Source organism: Curcuma longa, chromosome 13 (genome assembly GCF_044706935.1).
Source record: "Curcuma longa cultivar G26 ecotype Majalengka, Jawa Barat chromosome 13, ITB_CL_G26_1.1, whole genome shotgun sequence".
NCBI classification, from domain to species: Eukaryota; Viridiplantae; Streptophyta; class Magnoliopsida; order Zingiberales; family Zingiberaceae; genus Curcuma; species Curcuma longa.
The window spans coordinates 169,767-182,924 of record NC_133873.1 but is presented as its reverse complement, the minus strand read 5'-3'; the positions used below and the strand labels follow the sequence as shown (position 1 = coordinate 182,924).

The 13,158-nt window shown below is 32.6% G+C and overlaps 1 pseudogene; it reads right to left on the bottom strand.

Moving 5' to 3' along the window:
- Positions 1 to 1,838: 1,838 nt before the first annotated feature.
- Positions 1,839 to 5,268, bottom strand: LOC141844441 (microtubule-destabilizing protein 60-like; annotated as a pseudogene).
- Positions 5,269 to 13,158: the final 7,890 nt, after the last annotated feature.

Genomic DNA, 13,158 nt, shown 5'->3' with positions numbered 1-13,158 from the left:
ACGTATGACAAGGTTGTTAAGCATAAGATGTCGTATAATATCTTACGACGTATGAAATGAATATGTATGACATGAACGTTCACTATGAATGAAAGAAAGATGTTATGGAACGTTCATGCTATGATGGAAAGAATATATATAAAGTATTTTACTTTGAATGAATGGCTTGTACCGGAACCCGAAAGGGATTCCAGGGATGGGCTCCAAAAGTTGCCCCTAGGTTGAAGGACATCTGAGAAGACCTAGTAACCGTGTAGTCGGGATTAGCTACCTCGTGCTACTTGGTATGTGCGCGCAAAAGAAATGAATGGGTACAAGCCAGGGATCCCCAAAGATGTTAATGATTATGTTTAAATGTTTTCAAAAAGGAAATGATTTACATGTTTATGATACAAATGTGATTGAATATGCATGTTTAGGAAATATTGATATGCTTCCATGTTTTAAATGCTATGATGCCATGAAACGATGGATTTTGTGAGTAGGAAAGGAACTTACTAAGCTTTATGCTTATAGATACTTTCCTTATCTTGCAGATCCCGTTAGCAGGTACTGAGCAAATGGGAGGCAGCAGGACAGGGCAGTGAAGATGTGTGTGGTGGTGACGTGATTTAAGCCTTGGCCATGCAAACCATTGTTTAGTTGCATGTTATGTTAAACCATGTCTTAATTATCATGTTTAGAACAATTATAATTTAGAATTTCTATTAGTGTGTTGTTAATTTGTCATTATGTTTAATATTACACTGCTATCGTATGTGAATTCCTTTGACTAGTAGTATGTTCCGCTGCATGTTTAGTTTAGTTGGTTTTTGTATATGATGGTAGTTGTAATAATGAATGAATGAAAGTAAGAAACTGTAGCGTCCGTCAAGGGCCCACGTAAGGGCGGGCGTTACAAATTAAGTTTCAACCTTGTCTTATTTTAGAACGAAGACTTGTGAAAAACGACAATCAAACAACGGTCGAGTTATTAATTCAGTGGGACAACTTATCTATTGATGATGCAACATGGGAGTTATATGACACAATTCAAAAAAGATTTCCGGAGTTTATTGCTAAACAACCTTGAGGGCAAGGTTATTTTGAAGGACGGTGGAATGATATGATCCTTTAATGGATCTATTCAAATGAACCCTTCAAAACTTTATCTTTATAGTATGATCCTTTAATGGATCTATTCAAATAACCCCTTCAAAACTTTATCTTTAATTCTTCTATATTTTAGATAGATTATTAGACTTTTTCTCTTGAAAAAATATCCTTACGTGTCTATTTAAAGAGACGTTATATAATCTTTAAAGATAAGTAATTTCTTTTGATTAATCAACTCCACTTGATTATTGGAGATTGATCCCCTCGAAATGATCACCCTATCTCAGTTCTCATTTTTTCTTCGATTTTCCATGAGATAGGACACGAATTCCTATTAATAGAATTCCTTCAAGATTTTTTTTCATCACTTCAACATGGATCAAATTACAAAAGAAGTAAGAGCAAGTGTTGCATAAAGTGTGGAAACAAGAATTTAATTGGATGAAACTTGACAACAAACAACAAAATTAAAATACATACTACTAGATTTAACAAGCCAATGCCAACAGATAAGAGGGATGTTGATTGGGAAACATGCCTTACAAACTGCATACGCTGTTAGCAAAAGGATAATTTAAATGTAAAGACAAAACATGAATTGACTTGAATATTAGAAAGCAAGTCACAAAGGAGAATGATAAACATACCTTCTGCTGCATCTCCCTTTTTAATCTTAGCTGTTCAGCAAAGCTCATCCATTCGGTAAAAGTGTAAAAAGTTAATCAGAGGCAAAATGATGCAGGTTTCTAATATAGATTAACTTTAGCACTATATTGCATTTGTGCTAAAGAGTTTTCTAGATGATAAAATCTACGAAGTTTACAAGATTATCAAATTCAGCCCTTTCTACTGCACGAACATCGCTGTGCAAAACAATGTCTACAGGCTCAGTGCTTTCTTTGGCAGGAGGCTTCAGCAAGTGCTAAACAATATATCAATAATACCATAGGTTAGCAAAAGGAGAGACCCCATAGCAGCAGCACAGAAGTGAAGACTACTAACTTGGAGATTAACATATGCAAATTATCCAAATGGTTAGTGACCATACCTATAATGCAGTTTAAGTATCATATCAATGCATATTTTCAAGAATTGTTCAACTTTAGCACAAGTTAGTCAAAAGGAAAAAACAAAAAGAAAAAATGAAATTTATTCCTCTGCTAAATAAAATCTTTCCCTCTCATCTTAACATTTTTCTTATCATAACTTCCATAAAAAAAAATCACAAATCATAATGAAGAATATTTATATACTCTCTGAAACAACTTCAATAAAAAAATTTGACCAGGTTCATTGAGGGCATGCCTATCTTCATTCTCAGGACAATGTCATGCTCTATCCAAACTATTAGCTAAGATAATATCTAAAATTGCAAGTATCTACCATCTGCTAATTTGATAAACAATTGTAGGAAAATAAGCATGTTCAAATTGAACCAATGTGCATATATCACAGCTTGTTGAAAGGGAGTGCTAATTTGATAAACAGTTGTAGGAAAATAAGCATGTTCAAATTGAACCGATGTGCATATATAACAGCTTGTTGAAAGGGAGCATGTTTTAATTTTGTTTCATTTCTATTGCACTATATGATTGGTCTTGCCAAGTGTAAAACATCATTAACTCAGATTTCAGCTATTTAAAAGTTTTCCTAAAAGGTCTTTTTCAGTGAGATGAGGGAGAAGTGGGTGCTTATAAATAACAAAGTAGTGGAATACAATATTTTTTATTTTTCAAACTGTTTGGTAAATTATCTTTTTTAATGTAGAACAGTATGTAAAATGAATATAACAGAATACAAGCTAGTTTGATGTTGAGCTACTAGTATGATTTTGGTAAAGATAACAAAGAATTTTGTGTTACCCAAGGAAGATTTCAACAAGATTACAAGAAGGCTAGAATCAACTGCAATGCACAGTTGTTAGAATAGGTAAACTTCAGGAAATGAAAATTAAAATATTATCATTTTAATAGTTCATATGTTCCTTGGTCTAGTGTGAGTTTTGTCAAGTTTATACATGCAAATTATTCTTGATGAACTTCCTTTTGAGAAAGTAACAGTGAACACTAAGTGCTGGAGATCTCCCAGCATAGTTACCTATGTTTTTCTCAAGTTTCTTCATGTTTGACAATAACGACAAGGACACTTAATAAGGGAAATGTTCTAAGAATAAATTCATTTATCAAATTTATTTGCATCACATATAATAATATTCAACTTTGGCAAATATCTTCAGTTGGAGATGCAGTAACTATAAACTATCAAGTAGTATGATAATCTGGGTTATACTAAAATTGCATGCCACAAATTAATTTGACTGATGAAATCTCAAATCAAAACATAGTCATGGATTTCTGAAAGAGAATTTTCTTATTTCTGTAATAAGATTTATCCGAAAATCCATCAGTTCATGTTATTAAAGAATAATAAATAGTAAGAAACAAAATTAGTTCTTTAGAAGGATCACTTCAAAGAAGCATATAAACTTTTTCATGAAACTTGAAGATTATCACCTCTAGTTCATCTGTGGTCCATCGAGACCTTGGGCAATAGGTATGTGCTGTTTCTCCTCCTTCATCAACATTTCTTTTACTTTCTTCATAAATTGTTTCTTCTTTAATCCTTCCTCTTTGCTAGAAATATCAAAATAGATAATTCAATATGAAGCTTAACTAAACTAATATCACTAAAAATCAAAGAAATAAAAATATCTACCAGATAGTGTTGTATTAAATGGGATATTAAAATTAAGAACAGTAATCTTAAAATGCTTCTATTTCTATCTCTTATCTTTAAATATGTAGTACAAAATTAAATTCCTAGACAAAGCCTAATAGATGAGTGGATACTGTGTGCCTGGTTCCAAGGATAGCAAACTTAACTGCATTTCCTTTGATCAGTGAAACATCTATTCCTTACTAATTAAATAAATTAAAAGTACCTCAGTCCTAAGTTTGAAAGGATGTTGGTTTGTCACTTTTAACATCTTATTCCAACTCCTCCTAAGAGAATCAGAACTCTGTCAAGGAGATATCATTCTCATTATAAAACTCCAAAAACAAAACACCAAGAACAGTTCTCTAATATCACTGTCGCAGAGTCCAAAATCTTACAATACGTTTTTTTTTTCTTCCTTCATTGCAAGTCCTCCCCAAGTTCAACCTAGAATCATTATGTGAATAGTGTTCATTGAGTGTTGACCAAGATATTATATAAATGATATTATAATAAGGGGAGAAGACACCAAGTTTCTAACCTTTGATCGCTGCTATCTATCAAAGCACAATTTTGAATCTCTTGGAAGTTTTCTAGAAGGTAAAAACTCTTCAGAAGAGAAAGCATAAGCAGAAGAAGTTTCAACTGCTACAGTCTTAGATGATTGTTGCAATCCTAGCAATGGACAATTGAATGGATTCAGGTTCCTATACATGCATTTCTCAGCTTCATCATCATTTGAAATTGAAAGGAGGCTCTCAAATGCTTTAACCAAATGCTTCATGCGGCTAAACTCAGGCTCCGGTATTATGTTCATAGCCTCCTCCATCACCAAGTTTCTCGTATTTTTATGCTCTAACATACGACGGATTTTCAATATCAGTATCCAAGATCTCCCTCATCCCATCCATTCCATCCTTCTCGGTTCTATCTATGATCCTTCAACTTGGACTGTTCGGTCGCCCGAACCTTACAAAACTGGGATAGCACAGAAAAAAATATGAAGTGTAAATTTTAAATGCAAGATATTGGAAGTACAGGCTCCTCTATTGATATCGATATGAAATTAATAGTACATACCATCACATTGTCAGATAATTCTTTACAGATGATCCTATATAAAAGAATGTTAACAAAATGACATAGCTAGGAGTGAGGGGGAAAAGACCTATCTGTTAAAACTAATTGAAAATATAAGACAAATTGCTTAATTTGATCCGGAGAGAATTGAAAAAAAGTTCACATTTCAACAAGAATTCACTTGGTGAATTAACAAGGATATCTGCACTTGGACTAAAAATAGCGTCAAATAACTTGAGGCCTGCAAAACGAAGCGCAACTATATAATAAATGTTAATTCCACACTAGGAATAAGTCATCTCTGATCCTGTTCATGTTGGTGATCTATATAAACAAAGGAATGAAAATAAGACTAGCTTAATTGCAAAACCTAACCATATCCTTCATACATATGCAATAAGCAGATATTAAAAATAGAAAATGAAATAGAATAACACCAAATGATCCAGACATCGATTAATTTAAATTTGTAGTGAATGATGAACAAGAAACAACAATACGACTAGTCTTGTGGAGAATTAACAAAAAATCTACCAAAGTAAAAGTACAAAGTGAAAAAAGTTTGATTAATTTAATTCCATTCTCTTATATTTTGCATGCTCATAATCATATCTTCTTCGCCAAATAATAATTCAATATTGTAGAAATCATCTTTCTTAGTCACTAGAATGATTTGCCATAAATATCTAAGAGGCATAGTATTCATTGTTGGTAAAACTAATAAGCTAGAAGCATCATAGGAACGTAGCATTTGGAAATTAACTTTTTATCTCATGGGAAACTAGAGGAAAAAATTATAATCACTGATCATATTTGACATTATTTGCAAAAAAAAAAAAAAGGAAGCTCATACCTTATGAATCATAACTCTTTTGGCTTGGGCTAATGTGACCGAACCCTTTGATACATAGAGCAACATGACAACAGAATAGGATGTCTTAGCAAATAAAAAAAAAAGCATAATAAGCATCCTAAGAATGTCATATGATGTTCCGAGGCTACTCGATAGTGCAAATTGCATGAGTAATTAGGTGTAACTTTTTTACAAGAACATAATATTACACATAACAAAAAGAAGAGAAATAAAATTTAGCTTTGATAAGGAGCTTGAGGTAATTAACACTAAAATAATTAGATATAAAATTGGGCTAAATCATGGACTAACAATAAATTTCATGATTTGACTCATAAAATAAAAACAATAATAAGCTGCAAATAAGGGAATCAGCTGATGTTGACAGGAAGGAAAGAGAAAAAGAGTTGGGTAACACACTGGAAAAAGAGAAAAAAAAACTTGCTCTTGCTTGAAGAAAGGGAAAGTAGATGTTGTTGCAGTTGGGAGGGGGCTAGAAGGACGGAAAACACTACTATTGCTGGAAAACAGAGCTACTGTTATGGTTGCTGGGTTGCTAGCAATAAAGGAAAAAAGTAGGAGAAATGGAATTTGGGAAGACAAGTCGCTATGTTGTTGGAAGAAGAAGAAGGATTAGGGCTGCTGTAAAGAAGAGAAGAAGAAGAAGACAATGGAAAGAAATAGCAAAAGGAAAGCGGTGGAGATGTGACATATGGCCATTGCTGCGTGTGTGGAAGAGAAAAGACACGGGAGGAGGGAAAAGGTTTTTTAAAGAAATTTCTTAATTGTTTTAGATTGATTGAACCATTTATAATTCAGTTTGGTCATAACTCGACAAAATCAAACCCAAATAGATTCCATTTTGAACCCTCATCTCGTTATCTCCACTTCTACCCGATGGGTTCAATCCTAATTTTAAAAAAAAAGTTAGAAGAGATTAAAATCATAAAAAAAAAAAAATAAGTAAAAGGACAATTAAGCAAAAGGAAGAGAATGGAATAAGTGATGTAGGAGAGGAAGAAAGCAAAAGGAATGATGTAAAGAATGATAACTCTAATAAAGAGAAACAAAAAGATTTTAAAATTTAACAATGAAAGAAGAAAAATAAATATAAGATAAGATTAAAAAAAATGATAGAAAACAATGAAATGAAAAAAAAATGATGAATCAGTAAAAAATAGTTAAGAAAAAGGACTAAAAAAATAAGAGAAAATATACTACAAACAAGTACGAGTATGAAACCGAGAGGAAGAAAGGAATCATCAAGAGGAAGAAAGGAATCATCAAGAAAAAAAAGAATAAACAAAAGTAAAAGAAAAAATTTTAAAAAAAAAGCAACACAAAGACAACGAAAATAGGATGTTTCATTTTAAATAACCCTCATGCTAATTAACTCAACATGTGAGAGCATGAAGTAATCAGTCTAGTTCCATTCAAAACACACAAGGGATGTTGAGAATATAAAAGTATAGTGAGCTTTTCTAATAGTTTAAGTTTTGGAAATAATTGATGACCCAATCAACTTAATAATAAGCCAAACCCTATTTTGCAGAACAAGTAGGTACAATTTATAAGAAAGGAAGAAACACTCACGGAGTTAACCCATCTGCACTTTTCATAGGATAGAGATTACCATCAATGTAACACCTTAGCTGGCTACCTCCAGAAAATGCCCTGCCTATGCTGTGAGTAATGCATAGAAAATGCCACTTTCTTGGGATAAGGTCGATAGGCAATAGAATACTGTCTTTTTTGGCTGCTGGACTGCCAAGAATATGTGAAACTATTATGTTAATTTTGCAGAAAAAAAGATTTTAAGACACCTTCAAGAATTAGAGAAAACAACATAAAACTATAGAATCGACTAGCAAAACAAAAACATAATAGGCATTGAAATAACGATCTAAAATATATACAAGAATAGCTTCTAGTCGAGATTTTAAGGATGACTTATCAATCCTCGTAATTTTTTCTATCTTGAACTTCGATGGTGATAAAATCAAGTTCATTCCTTCCATGGTATCAGATCATATTCTTAATGTCCAACAAACATATATTCCAATAATCTTTTGAATCTAAAAAACTTCAAAAAGCAAAAGGATCATGCAGAAAAAAAGAAAACAAGGCAAGCAGACGTTGACTTATAATAGCAGCAGAACATAAATTCTCCTCATGTTAAGGTATGCTACAACTAGTTTGCAAGGATTTTCTAGAAGGATCCAATCTAAACCAGCATAATTTCCAATAGAAGAACAAATTACATCAATTAGTGCAGATTTGCATTTGCCAACAAGTTCATTTCCAATTAATAACATGCTTGTATAGTTAAAATTTAATTCCTTGCATCATGATGATAAACATAGTGAAACAAGTTTAACATCATATAATGTATGATCATGGCAGAACTTCATATCATGCATCCAGTACATAATCACAAAGCAGAACACATGAAACAACATAGCATAAAATATTTTACCAGTAAATACAGAGATGGATCCAAGCAAGGGATGTCCCAATGCTCCAGTGTCCAGAGTGTCTAGAAAGGTCACATTTGCAGTCTGTTCTGAGTGCCCTGTAACTACCCGCAATGTTCCTCGGTCACGATTAGGGTAAAGCCATCAACTCTAATCCTTTCAAGTTCATTGTTAACATCCAATAGGTGCACAGATTAAACACCATCTCTTCTTGCATAATCTTGTTTCTGGATTTCTAGATGAATGATTAGTTGATGCATATATTCCTCCTTCTCATAACTTAGAATAACTTACTTTGCAAAGTATTTGAAGTTTATACTAACGCTTGTTGTTGAGGTGAAGCTAATGAACTGTTCTTCTTCAAGGAAAAGGGCAAGATATTAAGAACTCTAATCTTTTGGAAGAATAGGAGAGTCAAAGAAGTTGACAATTTGTGGAAACTCACAGTTGTTGAAGTTTTACATATAACCTAATTGAATGCTTTGTTAAAGTTTGATGCAAAAGGAAACTCTTTCACATCGTGTGAGACATCCTTCAATCGAGTATATATACTGTCCTTCAATTGTGTTGTTTTACTAGGGAGGAATAAAAAGTTTTATGTACTCAACTCCTTTCTTATTTACTTAGTTGAATGTACTTGTCAAGAATCTTTGGCCTTTACGACCTATGATATTGATCTTGTTTTGATGTTTGAGACAAGAGATGGATTCATACAATCATTAACACTGAAAATAGGTCACATGCAAAAGATTATACCAAACAATAGTTCTATTTATTAAAAATAGGCGAGTATAAATTCTTTTTTTCCCATTAGCTCAAGCTATTAAATAAATGATTGTCAAACCAAACTTAAGGTATAAATGTCATATTTATGGTTTAAAACAGAGCAACAAATCTATAGCAAATCATGAAAAGAAAACAAAACTAAGCTCTCAGTGGAGTTTAGTGGGTCCAAGTGTTGGACTTGGACCAATCCAGTTTAATCAGCCCTCCCACACAAGGGGAATCTTAAGAATACAAAATTACAAACTAACTTTTTCTCAAATGGCTCTACTTTTGGGTTAACAGGTCAACCAATCAAAAAACTAAGGTGCCCAACAAAAGGTTGTGCTAGTCTTGAATAAAAAAGATGACATGTAAGTCAAACCACATGTTGGGTTACTCCAATCCACCCAATGATACATGAAGGAGGGTATTAAGTATAATTTTTATCCTTTACCAGTAGCTTATAGGTTAAACCTTTTGAATTAGTTGTCATAAAATTAAACTTAAGAGTAAGTCATAGGTCAAAAGGAAGCATAAGTCTTACATTGTCAATCAACTAAATGTAAAGTCACTCAGCTCAAAATCATAGATACAAGAAACCATAAGTAACATCAAATAAGCTATGCCCATTCATTGTAAAATAAAATCTCTAATATTCATAAAATGAACATACTAACCATCCAAAGCTGATGCGCCCATTGAACAAAAAATACAAGTGGTTGATAACAACATAGTATCAAGCAGTGAAATTAATAAATTTAGACACATTTCTAGACTTGAATATCATACAAAAATCAACAAATCCAGTAAAAACAAAGAAGATAGTTTCACCATCATTTAGAACAAATAATATATACAAAACATAAATCTTTTCACCACACAAACATATAGGGACGTAGAAAACAAAAACAATCTCTGTCTTACCCAAATTTGTCTCAAATAAAACCGTACCAAATTAAAATAACAATTATTTGAAGCTAAATTAAATTGTTGCCTACAATAAATCAAGAAGCTGAGATGAGGTGGGCAATGCAAATCTATAAGTTATCATGTCAAATAGAAATTTTCAACTAGTATGACAAAAATGTGACCAGTAAACCAAGTCAAGTGCCAACAAATCTCTAGTTGTTATTTGGTCACAAATGATATTAGGGTAGTAAATGAACCGAACGTTCATGAACAAGCTTGGCATTCGGCTTAGTAAAAGTTTGTTTATGTTCTCGTGCAATACACATAAGATCAATTAAAAGATCAAACTTAAACAACTCGTTAAATTAAATAAGCTTAAACACATGTGTTCAGCTCATTAACATTCGTGAACAGTATTTGTGAACAACATTCGTGAACAATGTTCATGAAAATTATTCTTGAATTATGTTCAAGAATAAAACTCTTATCAACAAACTAAATAAATAAAAAAACTTTCAAAATAATCAAACAAATTTGTATTATCGAACTCAATAATCAACCAAACAAACTTAAAATATAAAAGTTTTAAACAATCAAACAAGCTTGAATTGAGAATTTGATAACATCCAACGAATTAAGCTCAAGCTCATAAAAAAGAAAGCAAATCAAGTTTAAACAATCATTTTAATGGTTTGGTTCATTTTAGGCTCAGCTTGGTTACCTTATCAAACAAGCTTGAACACCACAAAGCTTAGTTTGGCTTAGCTCGTTTACAACTCTATCAAAACATTTGGCTTGCCAATGATTCATTAAAATCGCATGGACAAAATAACAGAAATTAACAAATAAATAAGAAAAAAATGGATGGATCAGTGGCATTGGAACATTCAGAATTATGGCCATTGAATTCAAAGAAGACCTCAGGTCCTTTTTCCTTTAGCATATATTGAATGCATGTCAAAAGCAAGGACCTGTGTTTTTGTAAAGATTCACTCTTCTCAGTTTGTAGAAGAGCTAAAATTTTCCTTATGTCCTTTACAAATATGTTGTGTCCACCAATAATCTGAATCAACTGAGCATTCTTGTTAATCATGTCCTCTCTACTTTCTACAGACAACCAATCAAGAAGAAAACCAAACACTCCTGCCCTGAAACATGCAATTCAATTTGTGATGGAATTCTTGAGCATATTATGTAAAACATCCAGGCCATGATGCTACAACAATTGCAGCACTAGCAAGAAGAATTTTTTTTTAATTTTACCTAAATGTAAAGCTACCATGATAATGCATATATATTATAGAGGCATAAGCAAACCTTCTATAGCACATTCAGGAAAAGTATAATAACATCTTCATTCTACATCAAACATGAGCGAAGGAAGCATAACTATGCAATGTCAATAGATAAACACTTTTTTTATTAAGGAAAGAAGATTGTTGATGCTTGAAGTGGTTAACTTCAAGTGAACCAAAAAAAAAAATTCACTGAAAACCTTTACTACAGCGGTTTCTTCCGAGTCAAATTTTTCATGCACAAGCATGTCAAGAAGAGCATGCAAAAGAGCTTTATTTGGTTGCCACTTGCAAAAATCCAAAAGCAAACTCTCCAATGTTTGATAACCCACACCAAGTGCTCGAAAAGAATCCTGCAAGAAATAAACTCTAGTTTGATGACGATAACAATATCGACTGGGAAAAAGAAGAAAACTTTAAAAGGAAAAATATTCTGGGTCCTTTATTATATCTTAAGTACAATATTGTTCATTAAGATAGTCTCTTTATTGTTCCCAGGGAAGTCTATTCAGGCTCCCTCTTCTCAAATGGCACTAATCCTATTTGGTAAATGGTTATTGAATCATTGGGAGTTGTTAAGTTTTTTGTTAAGGCTTGAGAAGTGGTTAATGTATCATACTCTTTACATTGGGAGTAAGCTAACTCTCTTACTAATGTGAATTATGTATATAATATAATTGATGTCGCACTGGCCCAACAACACCTCCAAATGACACATCGCACTAGTCCACGACGCCTCCGGACGACATGTCGCACTGGCCCGACAACACCTTCGGACGCATTGCGCTAACCCAAAAACACCTCTAAACATGTTATTTTGGCTTGGCGATGCCTCTAGACATGTCGTGGTGGCCCAGCGATGCCTCCGGATGCTTACCTTTGCCAGTGCCAATCCGCAAGCAGAACAAAATATTTCGCCTATATCTGACTAAACAACTTGAGATTTTAAACTATAGAACTTACAATACATACATTTCTTATATAGTAGAGGTAACAAATAAAATAAAACAAGCACAATGCAGGCAAATAATCTAGATAACTCAGGGGCAATGAACAAGCATTAGGAAGAAAACATCAAGAAAGCAAGAACACAACACATCAAAATCTTGGAAAAGAAAACAAATAAAAAACGAAAGGTACATAACTATTAATCTAGTCACCTAAGACTTTAGTCACTTCCAAAATAAATATGCAAAACATATAGAAAAGCCAAATGGATTTTATTCACAAAATAATACTTGAAATTAAAAAGATAACATAATTGCCATTTCATAATTGGATATTCTTCATTTAACTTAAGGGAGCTAGTATAAGATGAAATTGCAACTAGATATCCTAATTTAGAAGATAAAAGTAAAGAATAAAAAAAACAAGCCATGAACGTGGGAGAACTGAAACACAAACCTAGATTTTTTTACCCAATTCAAATATGGAAACATGACACAACCTAAGCTTTCAGGCTCTGTGTAATTGTGGTAAATAGATGGCAAAGCAGGAAGAAAAGTGAAGGCAAAGTTTCTATTCACAACAAATCAAATAGGACAAAAGCAGCCAGCATAATCTTTTTGGCCCTGTTTGCTTGGGAGAAAATAGGGAGTAAAAAAAAGTGATGAATAGAATTTCCATTTTGTACAAAAAGAAAAAAGAAAGATAATCAAATCTACAGTACATATATGTTGCTCAAATATGTAAAAAATGGAAGGAATTGAGTTGGTAAATGATGGGAGCATATTAGCTGCCATTCATAAATGGCAATCATAACTGAAAAGTGATCGATTACACCTTGAAATTCATTGATTTCTAAAAAATGTATGAAGAATGAAAAAATTATAAGTGAAGCTTATAAGATAATAATCTGTCAACACCATTTTCTCCCTTTCTTAGCAAAGTGTGGAAATCAAGACTCCATGTTTACCCCTTTTTCATCCTTCCAAGTAAACACCAAGAGGGAAATTTGTTTTCATATTCTTCA